The sequence below is a fragment of the Protopterus annectens genome, chromosome 9.part0 (genome assembly GCF_019279795.1).
Source record: "Protopterus annectens isolate FY-2018-M chromosome 9.part0, PAN1.0, whole genome shotgun sequence".
Lineage (NCBI taxonomy): Eukaryota > Metazoa > Chordata > Ceratodontiformes > Protopteridae > Protopterus > Protopterus annectens.
In genome coordinates this window covers 1252016196-1252033695 of record NC_056743.1, presented here as the reverse complement: position 1 = coordinate 1252033695, position 17500 = coordinate 1252016196, and the positions used below count along the sequence as shown (strand labels likewise).

Here is a 17500-nt window from a genome sequence, read left to right as displayed (position 1 = left end):
GAAAAAATCACCAAAAGAAGCCACAGCTATAGTAGAATGAGTTGTTCCCATGAAAAGAATAGCAAAAAGAAATGGCTTTAGATCTCCAAGAAGAAATGGTTTGCTTGGAAACAGACAAACCTAAAGACCTAGGATGAAAAGAAACAAAAAAAAAACTGTTCACATTTACGAAAAGTTTTAGTCTTATCCAAATAATATCTGAATTTTCTATGCAAATCCAAGGTATGGAAAACCTTCACACTAGTAGACTGTGGAGAAGGAAAACAGCTGGCCAATGACTAGACTGATTAAGAGACAACTCATTAACCACCTTGGACATAAAAGAAGGATTACTACTAAAGGACACGCTATCCTTAAGAAAAACTAAAAAAGGAAGAACAGACATAAGGGCTAGCAGCTCAGACAGCTGTCTGGCAGAAGTAAGGGCCAAAAGAAGAACAGTATTCCAAGAACAATGCTGTAAGAAAGCTGAAGCAGCAGGCTCAAAAGGAGCCTAATTCAATTTTTTTCTAAAACAAATTTAAGGTCCCAGGAAGGAGGAACAGGCTTTTAAAGAGGCCTAATGTGAAAGAAACTTTTAAGAAACTGTTTGGTCTCAAACTTAGAGGCTAAAGGGGGAGTTAAAGGCAGACAAACAGAGATAGCTGATAGGTGGGCCTTAACAGAAGAATATGCCAACCCAGGATAGAGCAATTCACATAAATAAAGAACCAAAGAAACATCCACAGTAAGTGGATCCAGGCTATGAGAACGACACCAAACAGAAAATCTCTTCAATTTGGACAAGGAAGACTTCCTAGTAGTGGGTTTCCTGGCCTCCTGCAGGACTTGAAGCACAACCTCAGAAAAAAGGTGTCTATAGTGGATCAAAACCCTGTCACCCACAATGTCAGTTGAAGTGTGGACAGGTGGGGATGGCTGAGAGATCCCTTGTTTTGTGTGAGTAAGTCCAACCTGTGAGGTAACTTGTGATGATTGCCCTTGGCAAGATGCAGAAGAAGAGGGAACCAATGCTGTCCAGGCCAAAAGGGAGTCACCAGCAAGATTTCGGGAGCATCCTGTTTTATTTTGAACAGGACTTTTGGAATGAGAGGAAGGAGAAGAAAGACAAAGAAACAACCCCTTCTGAGAAAAAGATACTGCATTCAATTTCCATGCCAGAGGTAATGGAGCTCTGGCACAAAATAAAAAAATGCTGCTGGTTCAGAGGGGAGGCAAATAGATCTAATTGAGGAGTACCCCATTGGTGGAAAGGTCTAGAAACACTTCCCTGTGAAGCATCCACTCCTAAGATTGTGTTATGGACCTGGTCAGAGAATCTGCCACTATGCTCTGATTTGAGAGAATGTAAACTACCTGAAGGGTCACCTGATAATGGATAGCTAGCTCCCAAACCTGAAGGGCTTACCTGCATAGGAGGGTAAGACCTTGTCCCCTCCTTGCTTGCTGACATACCACATCATTGTGGTATTCTCTGTGAAAATTTTGGGGACCCTGGAAGGAAAAGAGAATGAAAAGCCCGAATAGCCAGCAAAAGAGCTTTCATCTCTTTGACATTGATGTGGTCTTTCTTTTGTTGAATCAGCCAAAGGCCCTGTACCTTCAGAGTGCCAAAGGAGGCCCCCATCCCATGTCTGAGGTATCTGTGAAAAGTTCCTGAGATGGGTGTGGAGGTTGAAAAGGAAGCCCTGGGTTGAGGGACAACTGATGAATCAACCACTGAAGTTCAAGCTTGAGCCATGGAAGAAGAATGACTTAGAAAATCTAAAGGATGAGAATGTTGAAACCAAACTGACTATAGAAACCAATGGAACGTTCTCATGTAAAGTTTAGCTAGAGGGAGCATAGGAATAGTGGAAGCTATGTAACCCAGAGCCCTCAGAAATTTCCTGGCCATCATTGAAGACAGAGGAAGAAGTGATTGAAAGAAAGCTATGAGAGGTATGGCCTTGGGAGGAGACAGGAATACTAGCATTGGAATAGTCTGGATTCTTGATCTCAGAAAACCACGATCCTGAGAAGGAATCAACAAAGACTTCTTGAAATTTTAGTAAACCCCAGGCTTTGCAGAAGAAAAATGGCAAAGTGTAGATGCTAAATTAAGATCTCTGGAGAGGAGGCCTGAATAAGGAGGTCAGCCAGGAAGGGAAGATCTGTACCCTCCTTAACCTGTAGAAAGCAATCACAGGAGCAAGCCATTTGGTAAAGACCCTTGGAGCAACAGAAAGGCCAAAGGGCAAAGCACAGAACAGAAAATGTCAGGAAGCAACAGAAAAAGGTAAAAACTTCCTAAAAAGGGGATGAATATAAATGTGTAGATAAGCATCCCTGAGATCCAGGGAAACTTGAAAAGATTGAGGAAGTGTCACAAAAGGAGATACTGCCAGCCCAGTTATCTGGAATTTTGTAAATAATTGTATGTCATTTGTGAATATCAACATGATTTACATAAAAGTGTGACAAAGAGAGATACTGCCAGCACAGCTGTCTGGAATCTTGTAAATGGTTATGTGTCATTTGTGAATGTCAACATGCTTCATGTAAGATGCTTGTGTTACAATTGTATTAGAACTGTATGTTATGTGTATATCAAACTGCTGGTATAGAAGTGTATGTTGAAAAGGTATTTTACAAAGTACTGAGCTTAAAGATGTAACCACAGTGTACCCTACTGGATTAGAACAGAAATGTACCTGCACCATTGTAACTGTTTAGATGTATATATTTTAACAATGGAAACTGGAACACAAGAGGTTATCTTCAGAAAAATAGCTGAAATTAAATTACTTTATAGCCATGTAATAAAATAATGTTATTTTTCACTTTCAGTGCAGTAACAGAAAATGTCTAGAACTACAGGTTCACTGTATTGCCTTGGGAGTGTTTTCATTGTTTTATGATTTCCAGGATCTGCCTTAGATCCAAGAAAAGCCTTGTCTATGTGTTTTCACATGTAGATCCTATATGCTACCAGCTGCAACAATGGGGGGATTTACCTGGGATAGAGTCAGATGACAAGAAACAATGTCATTCTTCAAGCTATCCCAGCAGAAACATTTGGGATATTAATTTAAGAACCCTCTGACAGAGACTAAGTATTCTGTATTTTTCTTTGAGCTGACAATATCATCTGGAAGACCCATTCATCACAGCTGCCTTGCTCTGTAAGTAAGTTAACTAGGATATAGTAACTTTCTATATATAGTTATGAATATAGCAAAACTTAATTTAGATGCTTTTCTTTATTTGTTTGAGACTGTCCTGCAATGTTGTTTTAAATATTTCTTGTGATTTTGAACTCTGATGTTACTGTGATTATATACTGAGTATTTTCTTGTTCTTTTATTTATTGTTAAATACACTTAAACCTTTCATTGTGGCCATTTGTGAGACATATTTAAGTTCTGAGAATACTTGCATATTTATTTGGTGACACTGTGAGCCACTCCTAATAGCCTTGCTCCTGGTCAAACTACCATTTGTATTCATAGTAACATTACACAGCAAGACTGGACACCCTTTGTTAAGGGCCGGAAAGCAGCTGATAAAGAGTTGACTGGTGGCAGTAATAACTACCTTATAATCTGGGCAGAAGGGGACATAGCTAGTAAACCTGTGCCAGCCTTTCTCAGGTGTGTGTGTATAAATCAAACCTCAAAGTGTGTGTGTGTGTGTGTGTGTGTGTGTGTGTGTGTGTGTGTGTGTGTGTGTGTGTGTGTGTGTGTGTGTGTGTGTGTGTGTGTGTCAGCTACTTGGGCAGGGACACAAAGCACTGGTTGGACAAAGAGGGTACTGGGGGTCTTGGCTTAGCTACTCAGCTGAGATGTCAACCCTATAGTTGTACCAGTGGGGAGAGTCTTACTGGGGACCTAGACAAAGAGGGAGAAACCAGCCCTGGACTGACTGTGTGCTCTTAAGGGAAACTGCATTTGATGCAGACAGCAGCATCTGGAAATACTGTGTACACCTGTCATCCTCCCAATGTACATCCCCCACTGTTGCCAGTGGTGAGGATTGAGGCTCCTTGATTACTGGGCCACAGGTGGGGCATTACAGGAAGTAGCAAAGGAAACTAGATTTGAAGGTAGAGCATCTGAAAGGAAGGGACCTTCAAAAAGGTGTTTAGCTGAGGAAGATCTGAATGGGTCTCCCGGTGCCTTTTCCTGGGGACCAAAAATATTCTGGAATAAAACCCCTTCCCCTTTGAGGAATTGGAAATTCCTGAACAGTCCCCTGGGCCAACAGACCCTGAAGCACCTTTGGAAAAAAGGGTATTTGTTCCTGAGGAGGCTGAGGAATGCCCAGAAAAGGGGGAAGAGATTTTTAAATCATGTAATAACCCTGGTGAATAATGGAAAGAACCCAGGAGTCTTGTGTGATCTTCAGTCAAATAGCAAGGGACAGACAGAGACACAGAGAAAGAGGAATGTGACTGAGAAAACCAGGACAAGGATAGCCAGACAGCACCTGGTTTGTCAGGAAAAGGAGAATTCTGAGTAGAAGTAGTTTGGGTAGCCTTAGGAGGAGGAGCCCTTCTACAACCTTTTTTTACCTGTGGGGGGAGGGCCAGACTGTTTACAGACAAAAGAAGGCTTATTATGATAATTCCTCTGAAAGGTGGGCACAGGGAAAACAAAAACATATCAAGTCATATGTGTCTAATAGTTAACAGCCCTAAAGTCTAGGGTAACAGAAGTATACACCTTCTTACCCAGCCTCTCCATGGTTGTGCTACCCTTATCAGATGGAAGCAATGCTTACAACAAGAAAATCAAAAAAACTCAATGGGCCACTTATTTGAAAGTGGTAGAAACCAATAGATGAATGAGCATTCAGATCGACTGAAGATCCCGTTCGGACTGGCGGCAAAGAAGTTCTGAGGATGGTACATCCAGATGTCACCTTTATGCCCTACGCCATGCACAGAGAGAATATGTGTGACGTAAGGGGTACCGATTACAACCTAAAGGCTTTTGTACACTGGACGGACATCTGGCTACCCTTGGCAGGGGATCCCTATTATGAAGAATACTGCAACAGTGATATGGAAGGACATCAAAACTTACTGATATCTACAACTACATTAGTCTACCAAAGCTAACTGCTATGTTATTCTGACAAAAAAAGAAAGAAGAAAAAGATATTTAATAATAGTAGCATTCCAAACAGCACATATCATTATCTGGATGTTACACGAGATCTGAAGTACAGAGGGAATCATTTACAGGAGTTAAGGGAAGAGCTTGAGCTTTGGGACATGCACAGATGTTGACTCTGTGCTGCCTGCAGTCATTCATTACTGGAGTAGATGGAATGGATAGATTAGGATACATGTCTTTTTTTATTGTGAAGTCTGCACATAATGTCTCTGCAGGTACAGTCATCATGTACAGTGGCTGGGTGATCACTTCACTGCTTACTGAGAACATATTACAGTCATAATTTTTCTTCTCAACTTTCTGATAGAACATCAGCTTGAGTTTTTAATTTTACTTGTGGCAGAAAATATATCTATACTTATATAAGGGATGTCTCCCCTTGTGTCTATAAACCTCCAACTTGTGTCTAAGCTTGTTAAGTTTGCACATTTTTCTACAAGTAGAATTACTATGTCCAGTGTACTGGACGATCACTTGTTTATTAATATGTTACAGTTACATTTTTTCTAAAGTAATTAAAGAATACCTTATTCTTGCTTTTCAACATTTGAAATCAAACTGAATTCATAGATCTGGGCAATTTGAGAGAGAAAGTAAGGAGTTTCTGTACAGTAATCTAGACTTGTTTTTAACAACTAGGAACATTTTTGAAAGCTAACCTTTTTGTTATATTGTGCATCTTAGTAATTTTGTGAGTCCACCAAATGGATTTTTTCTGTTGAATTTACTTGGATATTTGTGTTTTATAGGTATGCATCCATGAACAAAAAGGCTTTTGGCCCCCAAAGATATTATCCTAGCTTGTTTCCATAAGCATGCCACTTACTCTGACATGGTTTCCTCTGAAATAGTCTAGGAAGGATGGTTGTTTTTATGTCTGCCTTTGAAATGTCTCTTTTAAAGATGATTCCAGCAAAGCTAGAACTTCCACTGAGTGACCTCCCAAACCTCTTGTATCAGAGGCACATGGGATATATGCAAATGACCCTTATGAACATCAGGTGTTTCAGCTAATTGGCGATTCTGAATGCCCATGACTTGTATCAGAGGCACATGGAATATATGCAAATGACCCTTATGGACATCAGGTGTTTCAGCTAATTGGCAATTCAGAATGCCCATGACTTGTTTTGTCTAACAATACATGTCTACATTCAGTATTCTAAGTATCTGCTTCTGGTATCAATCTGCCTGTGAATAACACCTAGAAAGGTGTCCCTATCTAGCATCTATTCCTGAAGGTATGCTGAAGTCCTGCTTAACTGATCCATTAAGACATTCTCTTGTAGTGAGACATATGTAGCCCTCAGGGTCATCTGAGTCTGATGAAGGGTTCTTCCATCTTTGCATGCCAACGTTGAGAGGATGAGGGCCCTGGACTTATGTACCACATGACTAGAGGTGGGCTTGGCTCAAGCCTATCTATAAGCTCTGCTCTGGCTCGTGAACCACCAGGTTAAAGAGCGGAGGAAAAAACCAAGCCACAATAACAAGGGTCTTTTTTTTTTGAGTAACTGCTGACTGTTGAGTTGTTCATTCAGGTCAGACCTGCAGACTGAGAATGCTCGATATTAGGTCCAGTCTGTATAAATAAACATTGTGGTTGAGTGGAATGCCAGAGATGGTGATGCCACATGCCACAGTGGTGAAAAGGGAGAAGATTTAAACACTCTTCATGGGAGAGGACTACTGCCAGGGCCGGCCTTAGGCATAGGCGAACTAGGCGACCGCCTAGGGCGCCTTATGTAGTTATTTATTTATTTTAATTAATAAAGTTTGCGCTCTTCTCTTGGCGCTGGAAGTTGGGACCAGAGGGAGGGATCAGTACCCTCCCACTTACAGCTGAGGGTTGGCTAGGAGACTATAAAAACTTTAGTTGTGATGCAAGAGTCTTCTCCTTTAAGGAGAAACTTTTGTGTGGCATGACGCCAATGTCAACTAAATACGTTCTGCAGTTCAAGATACACACACAACGTTGTGTTCCTTATAATGGCGTTATGTTTTATTATTTTATGGTATTAGTACGGTGTTTGTATGACTGAACTTAAGGTAGCTGTTAATGAAAATAGTGAAGAGAATTTTTTGTAGGCACCAACTACTGGTGTCTTCAGTTTTTAACTCGTGCACAGGTTATGGTTTCTAATTTTGAAAGCTGACTGCGAATGTCTTTGCATCCACAAGCAGAAAAAATGCACTATAACTGGAACTGGTGCATGTAATGCTGTTGGCAGTTTTTCTTCTGTACAGAAGATTGGTTGCTTTCAAAACAACTCCCGGCTGTACACTGTTCCGATCTTACTGTCTACTTTGCATGCCCTGTGCTCGGGTCATGGGTCATATATTTACATGTTTTGTGGCCATAATCACGACGCGTGAATTCTATGTATACATATGGAGATTAGTTTGAATAGCGATCACGTTTTTCCATTCTGAAAACAGTTAACACCTTTGTAGACTTTAACTTTTTTGGAATTAGTGTTCTGACTATGGGAATGAATGAATGTATTGCTCACCAGTGAGGTAAGAGCCAGTGCTGTCTCAAGTGTCCCTTGTCCTGTTCCGTTATTGTGCTATTTTTGTTCTAGGAGTACATGTGCAAAGACTTGTACAACAACAAACAGAATTTTTTTGGGGGGTGGGGGAGTGGAATGTTCTGCTGTCCCAAAGTGTCATTATGTTTGTTTTGTTGGTGGGAATAGACAGTAGTTAATAAATATAAATGTAATAGTTTCCTGAATGATCAAAGCTGTTGACCAAGAAATGCTCACCGTGCATGTGGCTTACTACCAGTTTGACAACACCTGATATTTCCTGTACAAGAGATTGAGTTAAAAAAGTGGAGTTGTTAGGGTAAAAACCTGACTGGAATGCAAAAAGCTGTTATACATTAATGCATGCACAGAAATGGGTCTTACTAATTAGTTACAATAGGGCTCAGAAGTTGGAACTATATCACTTTAATGTCTTTATAACTTGTACTGTGGAACAGATGGAAGGAGAAGCCTACCTGCAAATTACAAAATGATATACAGCACTATTAGTCTGCAATTTAGGATGGAAAACATAAGGAAGAATATAACAGGATTGGATAAATTTGTAATTGTGCTAATTAGTGGTTCCTTTTTCAGATGAGGATGAGCAGAAAAGTTCTAATGCTATAAAACTAAGTAGAAGGTGAATCCAAAAGTGTGATGCATGACTGCTTACAAGATAACTTTAAGAAAGGTATGATGTGGACAATATTCAGTAGTCATGAACTTGTCTTGCTGTTGAATTGGTAGTATAATATATGGAACATGGGTACTTTGAATCATTATCTCATAGGTTAGTACTAAGCTTAATGCCCTTGTGAGCCATTTTAAGCTTAGCCAATTATCCCTTGTGGGACTCAAACCCTGCACCTTGGGTTTGTAAGGCAAACACTTTAATCATTAGGCCACCCTCCCAACTCATCCATTGGATGCTAACAGAAATAGACCCATGACAGAAAGTAAATAAGATGGAACATTTCTGAAATACTAGTAGTAATCAATTTCCAGTGAGTCATCCAAGTGTCCTGTAGTTTATTGCCCCTTATGTCAGCCACTGGGACTTTAAAGATATTGGCATTATACCAACAAATGAGCTCCACCCTGTATGTGAGTATTTACTGGCTGTCTTTCAGGACACTTGTGTTTTGTTTTTGGTTGATTCATTTTAGAGAGAGACTTACCAGAGATGTGAAACACTTTGACAGAAGGTCTGCCAAGCAGATAGGTAGGTAAGTAGGCACAATAGTTACCAAAGACACAATTCTTTTCCTCAGAAAAGATGGTATTAAATTCTGGAATTTCAGCTTCTTACTTAATGGAAGATTACATTTTATGGAAGCTGGCATTTTAGGCCAAACATTTTTTTTTTATCTTGTAAAGCTTTAAGTTTGTTTACTTTAGTATTTTTTTATTTATTTTGATTTTTAATTAGAGGCTGTAAAATATTGGAATTGTGGGAATGACATGACGTTACACATGACAGTCATGGGTATTCGTGGTATTTCATAAAGCAAAATTTTCAATTAAAGACAATGATTTATGTATATTAACAGTTACTTGCCACATCCTATTCAAATAGGAGTGAACACAGTTTGTGTGATTTCAGTGTTCCATTTAGCTTCTATGGTATAAATCCTTTTCCGTAAGAAGAGTATGGCGGTATAATTTTGATAGGCAAATTGTGCATCTTAGTTCTTAGAACAAAGTTCTTTGGGTGATGGACTCTGACCTGGTGTTTTGTATAGCTGATAGGTGTGTTCTGATATGGTTTTGAAGCATATGTTTGTCAGTGCTGCAAAATGTAACCATCTGGTTTGTCACCTGTTGTAAGCTGCCTATGGAGTAAGTTCTTGACCCATTACCAACACTAAATCTAAGCCAAACAGTAACAATTAATCTGAAGTAGGAGATTCATTTGTCAGCAACCTGTGGGGTATGGATCCGATATCGGATCCGAACCGGCAATAGTTTCCAGCTTATGGATCCGAGCTCCTAGCTCCTCCCCTCACCCATAATGCCCTGCTCACCCTCCATGACCTCAGATCTAGTTTGCCGCGCATGGTGGAAGGCTTGATCCTTGAGCTCCTTAAGCTAAGTGCTGTTTTTTGAATATTAAGTGTAATTTTTTTTGCTAAAAATTTAATATTTGTGTGAAAGAGTTAGGTTCCCCTTTGTTTTATATACTTTTGGTATAATTCCCTCCCCTCGCTGGCTGCGTAGTGTGTGCTTGTGTAGTGTCTCTTTGGGGCCTGCGTGTGTGTGTTTAGTCTTTCTGTTTTAAATCTTTTTGTTAAAAAAAAGATGTCCCCCAAAGCCTATCTTTTGTAAATGTACCGAGTGTGGCCATAGTCTCTCTCCGGCTGATGGCCACACTCGGTGCTGCTCTGGGGTTGAACACCTCACTTCGGGCTGTACTATCTGTGCAGCGTTCAACCCCAGGGCATTGAAAGAGCGGAGGTCAAAGCTGGTCCTGGCGGGAGTTTTGCCTCGGACTCGGCTTCGGCCTCCGCCCCTCCAGTAGTACCTACCCTGGTAGTTTCTACTGTTCCTGCCCCTCCTCCTCCACCCGGGACTCAAACTCCCGCTAAAGGGTCAGAGGAGAGGGAGGCCAGGAAGAGGGAGCGGAGGGAGAAGCACCATAAGCGGCGGGCCGAGACCTCCGTCTCGCCCCCCCAGCTAAGCAGGCTTCCCCTCCGGCTGCTTCAGCTACTGGATCTCCTCCTCCTTGGCTCCGGTCACCTTGTTTCTCCCCGGGCCCCGAGGAGGAGGAGACCTGATCTCCGTCGAGGCTATCGAGGCGGCACTCAAGGCCTACCTCGGTAGCCTCTTCGAGATCCACCTGTAGCCTTTCTGATGCTGATCTGGACCGGATGATGCGAAGGTTCATCCAGGCCCAGATGCAGATGGGAGTGGTCCTGCCCCCCCCCCCTCTGGGGGGGAGTTCGACCCCATTTTTTCAGCTCATTGTTCCTTCTCTGAGCCGCTATCAGGGCTCGGAGCGCTCGGAGCCGTGCAGCCTTGGAGCCGGGAGTGGGTCGGCGCCAATAGTACTGTGCCGGATCCGACTCTGCCCTCAAGTCTGTCGGATCCGTAGGCTTATTTGTGGGTGTTATGCCTTTTGCCTAAAATAGACCATGCATGTCAAAAATGGTACTTTTTTCCAACTTAACAGAAGTAAGAGGAGGTGCAGAGCCAGGACTTTTTTGTGCAAAACAGGGTCCTTTGAGGCTACAACCTTCCATGTGAGTAATAGCAGACTTACCTCTGCATAAAACATAAATGTTGACCAATGTGCATAAGCAGCCCTCAGGCTGCACTTGCAGTTTAACTATACTGCAAGGTATCTGTTACAGTATGATTTTTCATGCATTTAAAAATTGAAAACTGGAGTGCTTTTGGTGGGAGTGACCCATATGTGGGCGTGGCTCAAATAGGGGTGTTCCTTAAATATGGTGTGGGGTGGGGCTTAAGGGGCATCACAGCAGTACTTCGCCTAGGGCGCCGTTTCAGCTAAGGCCAGCCCTGACTACTGCAAGATATTGTAGTTGGACAATTCTTTTTCAGAAAGATTTGCAACTCATTTTAGGAATGAGGGTGCATTATTTCATTTACTTCAGAGTGCTTGAATGCTTCCATAGAGGGATAAAGAGCCTATTTCAGTGACAGAAAGAGTTCAAGAAAGTTTGAAAAGCACTACCAATGCTAGGGACAGCATGGGCAGAATTCTTTTGTGGTTCTTTGTTGTTAACTGAGATAAGCCCCAGTCTCTTCACTGTCCCCGGATTTCTGCTCAATGCTGTGAATCTTCAACAGTGCTTAAGGTTATGTTGGGGGTGAATACAGGTGTTCCACAGCAACATGTTGAAATTAATATATTACTGTAGTAGTTTTTTTTTTTTTTTGTTTCACTTTCCTCAACATCAAGCATCAGAGATGTGCACAGAACTGGGCTGCTTTTTTGGGAAGAGATGAGGAGGCATCTTGTACATGAAAGTATAAGGTCATCGTATAATCACCGATAGCAAAAAAGTGTTATGACTTGTTGGAGGCAGTGTACGTGTTTACCAATCACCAGCTGAAACAGCAAAATGTTACTGAGAAATTAGTGTACAGAAAGGGGCTATCATTTTGGAGGCATAAATACATGAAAGGAAAGGGCAGCTGTGGCTGATATGGTTTGTTGGAGGGCAGTATCTAGCAAACAGCAAAGTTTTCCAATATTATTATATTTTTTAGCAACTTCACAGTCAGAAGTGATCTACCCTCTCAGGAGGGGTACAGTCCACTAGGACAGTGTATTTATTTTGTACCCAAATATTTAGGTTAAGAATATGGCTTGTTTTTTTACTGTTATCTTGGCCTGCCTTTACAGAACTGAAATACTGTTTCTTACATAAAACTAACAAAATACAGAATTTCACAAGGTTTTTGTTATTCCATTTAGACAGTGTATTTTCTTTTTACCTTGGGGCTGTTTGACCATTTCTTGCAAGGTGTGGTGAAACTACCATGCACTAAATCATTATTTAAACCAAAAGGCAGCATTCCTGTTCCTGAATGCAAAGAGCTGTACTTCTGTGCTGTGCTTATTTTACTTTTCCCCTTATGTTCACTGTCAGCAGACCTTTAAGTTGGGCAAGGCAAAGGGAGTGGCTGGGTGTAAGCTGTAAAGAAGTGTGATCAATATATGGTCAGTATTCATTCATTTCAGTGAATATGAGCAATGACACTCTCTATTTGGCAACAACTACAGTTTTTTTAATTAAATAATTTGCTCTGATCTTCCAAACATAGTTTCTTTTAACTGATCTAATGTTACAATTGCCTGTTCTGGCTCAGCTCTTAGCGGGCTTTAAGAACCAAGCCAGACCCTTGGCTCAGCTCTTCTTCAAAAATCTCAGGCTTGCCCCCTTTACACATGACAATGGCGTTGTTTGTAATCAAGTGCAGAACTCTTGGGTTCCATATTTGCCAGAAAATGTTGAGGTCCAGAATTACTGCTATTATTTCATTTAGGTTTACAATGTCTCTTTTCCTCCAGATGCCATTAACACTGAGATCCAGAGTGTGGACCCCAGGCAGTGTATTAGGCATCCATAGTCAAGGTTTGATTTGGAAGTGGGGTGTCTGAAAGGAATACCTCAATTCCTCTATACTTGAACAGCCCAAGTTCTTCTTTTTGGAATTCAGATACGATTCTCCATTAACAGCCTTCTCATATGTAACCTCACAAAGGGCACCATTAGAATAATAGATGTCATGTAGCCCAAAATTCTCTAGGAATCCTTGTCCTGATACAGAGTACTTCAGTGCCATATTCCTGAGAAACACAGACAGTAATATCACTTCCTAGTCAGACAGAAAGATTTGCCCATTTGTAGCATCTAGTAGTGCTTCTTTGACCACCCCTGGCAGCAAAGTGGATTTTGACAGGTTGAGAAACCTGAAAGTATTCCAGGGTACAGGTCACTGCCTCCTGTAGCTCCTCCTGGGATCAAGCTTGAATGAGGAAATCATCCAGATATGGGCATCTATGAATGCCCTTGCTCCTGTAATAGGCTATTACTTGAGTTAGACATTTAGTGAAAACTCTGGGTGCAGTAGCAAACCCAAAGGACAAGGTAGTAAACTGATAATGGCAGACCCCTGCTTCTAAATCTGTGTTAACACCTACGAGTTCTGTGAAAATGAATATAAAGGTAGGCATCCTTTAGATCCAGAGTCACAGTCAGTTTTTAAGGAACCAGGAGGAGCAACAGGACTTTAAAAATTCTGGGGGTCATTAGGAATTTGCTTAATCTTGATAAATCTTGACTGGGTCTCCAAGGGACATCCTTTCTTGATACTAAGGAATGTCCTTGAGTAAAGGCCTGTGTCTTCTACCATAGGGGGAGCCCAACTCCATTATTCTCCTGTGAAAATATGCCCTGGGTTAGGAGGCCTACTATATTTTGCTGTCCCTTTTGAGATAGGTGAAATACCCCACTTCATGGGTATAGTTTTAAATTGGAGTTCATAACCCTCTGAGACTGTGCTGATAAACCAGCTGTCTTTGAATATATCTGCCTACGGCTGGTAGAACAGAACCACCTGGTCTTCAATCTTTAAGGGTTGTATGGAAAGTAAAAGGTGATATGAGGGATGCTGTGGTGCAGTTTCTGAAGCTGGAGAAGGTGAAGTGGTATATATTCAGTGCTGCACGCTATTGTGGATCTGATCACATGCCTCCATTTTTTCATCAGTCTACTACTTTCTCTTATGGGTAGCCTTTTACCTTGTGGCTGTTTGGCTTTCCCTTCCCTCTTGTAATAAGCCCCATTTTTAGTAGGCAAGAGTTGCTGCATTTGAGAATTGGGAGGTATAATAGCTATTTGGCTGACTCCATAGTTTTCTTCTTTTCCTCCAGTTTCTTAACTTCTTGAGATTGAGCCTCAAAAGCAGCTCCCTGTATTAAGAGGTACTAAGGAGCTGCTCTGTGACTCCAATGGCAGGGCCTAAAGCCTCAGCCAGGCATATCTCCTGATGACAGATCCCATCACTGCTTTGCTGCCACATATACCTTCTACACAAATCAGTAAAGGATTCCACTTTCCCAGTAACTGGTACATGCTTTGTACTGAAAAAAAAAAACAGTCTAGCTCTCTTAGCAGGAGAACCTAAGGACATTACATCTGGATCTGCTGTTGGACTGTCTTTTTGAAAATAACTTACCAGATTACTGGGCTCTATAAAAATGGTCAGGTATCTTAGGAGTAAGGGGTTGTGAGTCTGTGTCTAAGTATGCAGCTTCAAAAACATTCTGTAGGATTTCCAAAAACTGAAGTAAACAAGAGGTTTAGGAGGGTCCAGTCCCTGAAGGTCTGTATATCTTTCCTGGGATTATGACACGTGTTTGGTTTGCCACTTAAAATGATCTTTTCTGAAGAGCAAAGATTTCTTACAGGATAGTTCTCTGGAGGAGACCCATAAGACAAGAGTGTTCTCATCTGTGATATACCCCAGAAGGAAGAGAACAGCTGGCACTTACAGTCCAACTCCTCTACAAAAGATAGCTTTTCAAGACCTGGCTGGCTGCAAGTTCTGATGAAAATTAAGGAAACTTTGAGCCAGATTAAACCAGTCCTGTGGTAGGATCTGGGGGGGTTACTATCAAATGGTTGAATGTTGGTTCAGCGAACACAGAAAGTCGAACGTTAGACGACTTCCGTGTTGCCGAACGTTGGGAGATCGAGAGTACATATCAGTGAATGCAAGTGTACATTTACTGATATGAACTCGATTTTGTGAGTAGAGTCGCAGTACAGTGTGGATTGAGAAATGTATCCCTTTCCTCACTGTAGTGCGATCTCGGAGTTAGAATAATTAATTTGCTGGAGGAGTGCACCCCCCCCACACACACACACACACACACCTGCTAAAATGTGAATGGCAGTGTAGGTGTTTAACTTACATTTGCACCTACACTGCCATCATGGTCAATTTATGTCAAATCTGTTGAATTCAATGAACAGATTTGATGTTTTAACCTAATTAGTATTCATGCAGGATGACATTATTTTCAAAATATTAAATGTTCATTGTTATGAACTTCGATATTTTGATAGTAACCCAGAAGATGGGAAGTTGGCAGACGTAGATCATATGACACAGCAAGGGCTGTGAAATGGCAGACATCCACTGATCCATATGTAATAGTCCTAAGCAAACAGCCTGCCACATGGGTTTGTGAGCTTGCTGGGAGGAATCCCTAAGCTGCTATTTACAAGTGAAGGCATCCTCTTTGACTATCACAGTGGGGATTTCACCCTTCCCCTGTCCTTAACTCCAACTTAATCTACAATTTGAATGTTAGGGGCCTAGTGACCAAGTCAGTATAAATAAGTATTTCTTCAGTCTTGGAGGACTTGCAAGGTGCAAAGTGCTGAAGACTTGACAACTTCTACAGAGGAATTAGCAAAGGCCTCAACAAGAACAGGTATCAGATCAAAGGGTGCAAAGTTACCTCTGCAGTGCTGGCTCTCTCAGACCTTGGGAGGCTTGGCACACTTACAAATTCAACAGTTTCCTCACCCCTTTTTGTGTGTGTACCCACTTCTTTTCAACATACTTCTTTTTGGGTGAGATGGCCACAAATTCTGCTGCTGTTGTTCAGTAGCTATGATGACTTGTTTGAAGAGGGTAAAAAATCAAATTTTTCCAGGTATGACTGGGGGAGCTACAGCCCTCCTTCTAATATCTTTCTACTAAGCCTCACAAAAATGGAACAAGCAGACAAATGTCATTGTCAGGCCCTGAAAAGTATATTCAGGACATATTAAAGTCTTTGTAAGGTACCCGTCTTTTAATGGCACTCACAGAAACTTTTTTATGGAGCAACATAGTATCCCTGTGTGCGTCAGTACCTGACTAACTACAGTACAGTAGACTAGCAATATTCTAAAGAGAAGAGCAAATATCACCCCCCCTTTGAGGTATTTAACAGCCCAGACTGGAAGAACATGTCCAGCATGAGGCCTGAATGACAAAATATAACTCTAGTTCACTCAACACATCCATCAGCTGAAGCAAGAAGACCTCACACCATCTTTATAGTGCAACTGCGTTGATGTCCCAAGGAAGGGGCAGTCAAACCCAACCAATGGGAAGCATGCTCAACTATGGAAGACTGGCTGACCCCTGGACTTCACCTGTGGTAGATACCCATTTTGTGATGACTGCAACGATACATCCCAACCCATAGACATGCAAAATAAGTACAAAAGCTCTCGAAAAGTAGGTACAACCAGGCAATAATTTGTGTTTCTAATTAGCAATCAGCATAGTGAAAAACTCCTCCTACTTTCTACAAGATTGTGGGACATTATTCAAATACAAGCTTAAACAGAGAGGCAAAAATAACACAAAAACATAAGCACATTATCAAACATTCAGTGTAAAGTACTTACACAGGAAATGATGTGAGGGGGTAAAATCAAGGCTGAAAATAGGAAAGTAAATCCAAAATAGGTACAATTGAGAGCTCTGACTGCAGGAGACATTCATATTTTCATATTATGGTAAATGTCTTTAACTATGAAAATAGTAAAAGTTTTGCAGGACCGCTGTGAATAGTCTCAAGTTTGAAAGCCAACAGATTTTGTTCTTACCTGCACTAGTTTTTCTTACCAAGCCGCTTCATGAATGTTACAGGTGGCATTTTACAGACCCTTTGAAGTTTGAAATGTTTTTTTTTTTCAAAATCAGCCTGAATCAATATCTGTAGAACAAGAATTTGTAAAACTTTATGCAGTCTGCAGCAGTTATTTTATTATTCCTGCACAGGAATTCTTCCTGTGGTTCCTGAGGGTCTATATTAGAAGACCGAAAGAGCTAAATAGTGAACGCTAAAACATCGAAAAAACCTGACCTCGAACTTGCTATTGTGGGGGGCTGTGCCCCCCACATCCCCAACTAAATATATATACCAACTCCGAGATCACACTACAGTGAAGAAAGGGCAAATATTTCAATCTTCAATGTACTGCGATCTGACAAACAACTTTGAGGTCTGGTCTTTTCGACATTCTCAGCGTTCGCTATTTAGCTCTTTCGGTCTTCTAATATAGACCCGGTTCCTAATGAGTTGCAAAGCTTTTATTGTAAGGCTATAATAACTGTCACCACACATTAGCAGAGATACTGTTTATAGCATGATCTCTTTTCCTCTTTCCTTTCCAAATACCCTACCATATTACATTTACAAAGGGCAAATATTTCAATCTTCAATGTACTGCGATCTGACAAACAACTTTGAGGTCTGGTCTTGCTCTT

At 41.2% G+C, this 17500-nt stretch overlaps 1 protein-coding gene across 1 annotated transcript in view; it reads right to left on the bottom strand.

Moving 5' to 3' along the window:
• Nucleotides 1-17500, bottom strand: part of LOC122811974 (protein phosphatase Slingshot homolog 3-like) — a 1030454-nt gene that overhangs the window by 436882 nt on the left and 576072 nt on the right. The gene's annotated exons all lie outside the window — the stretch shown is intronic.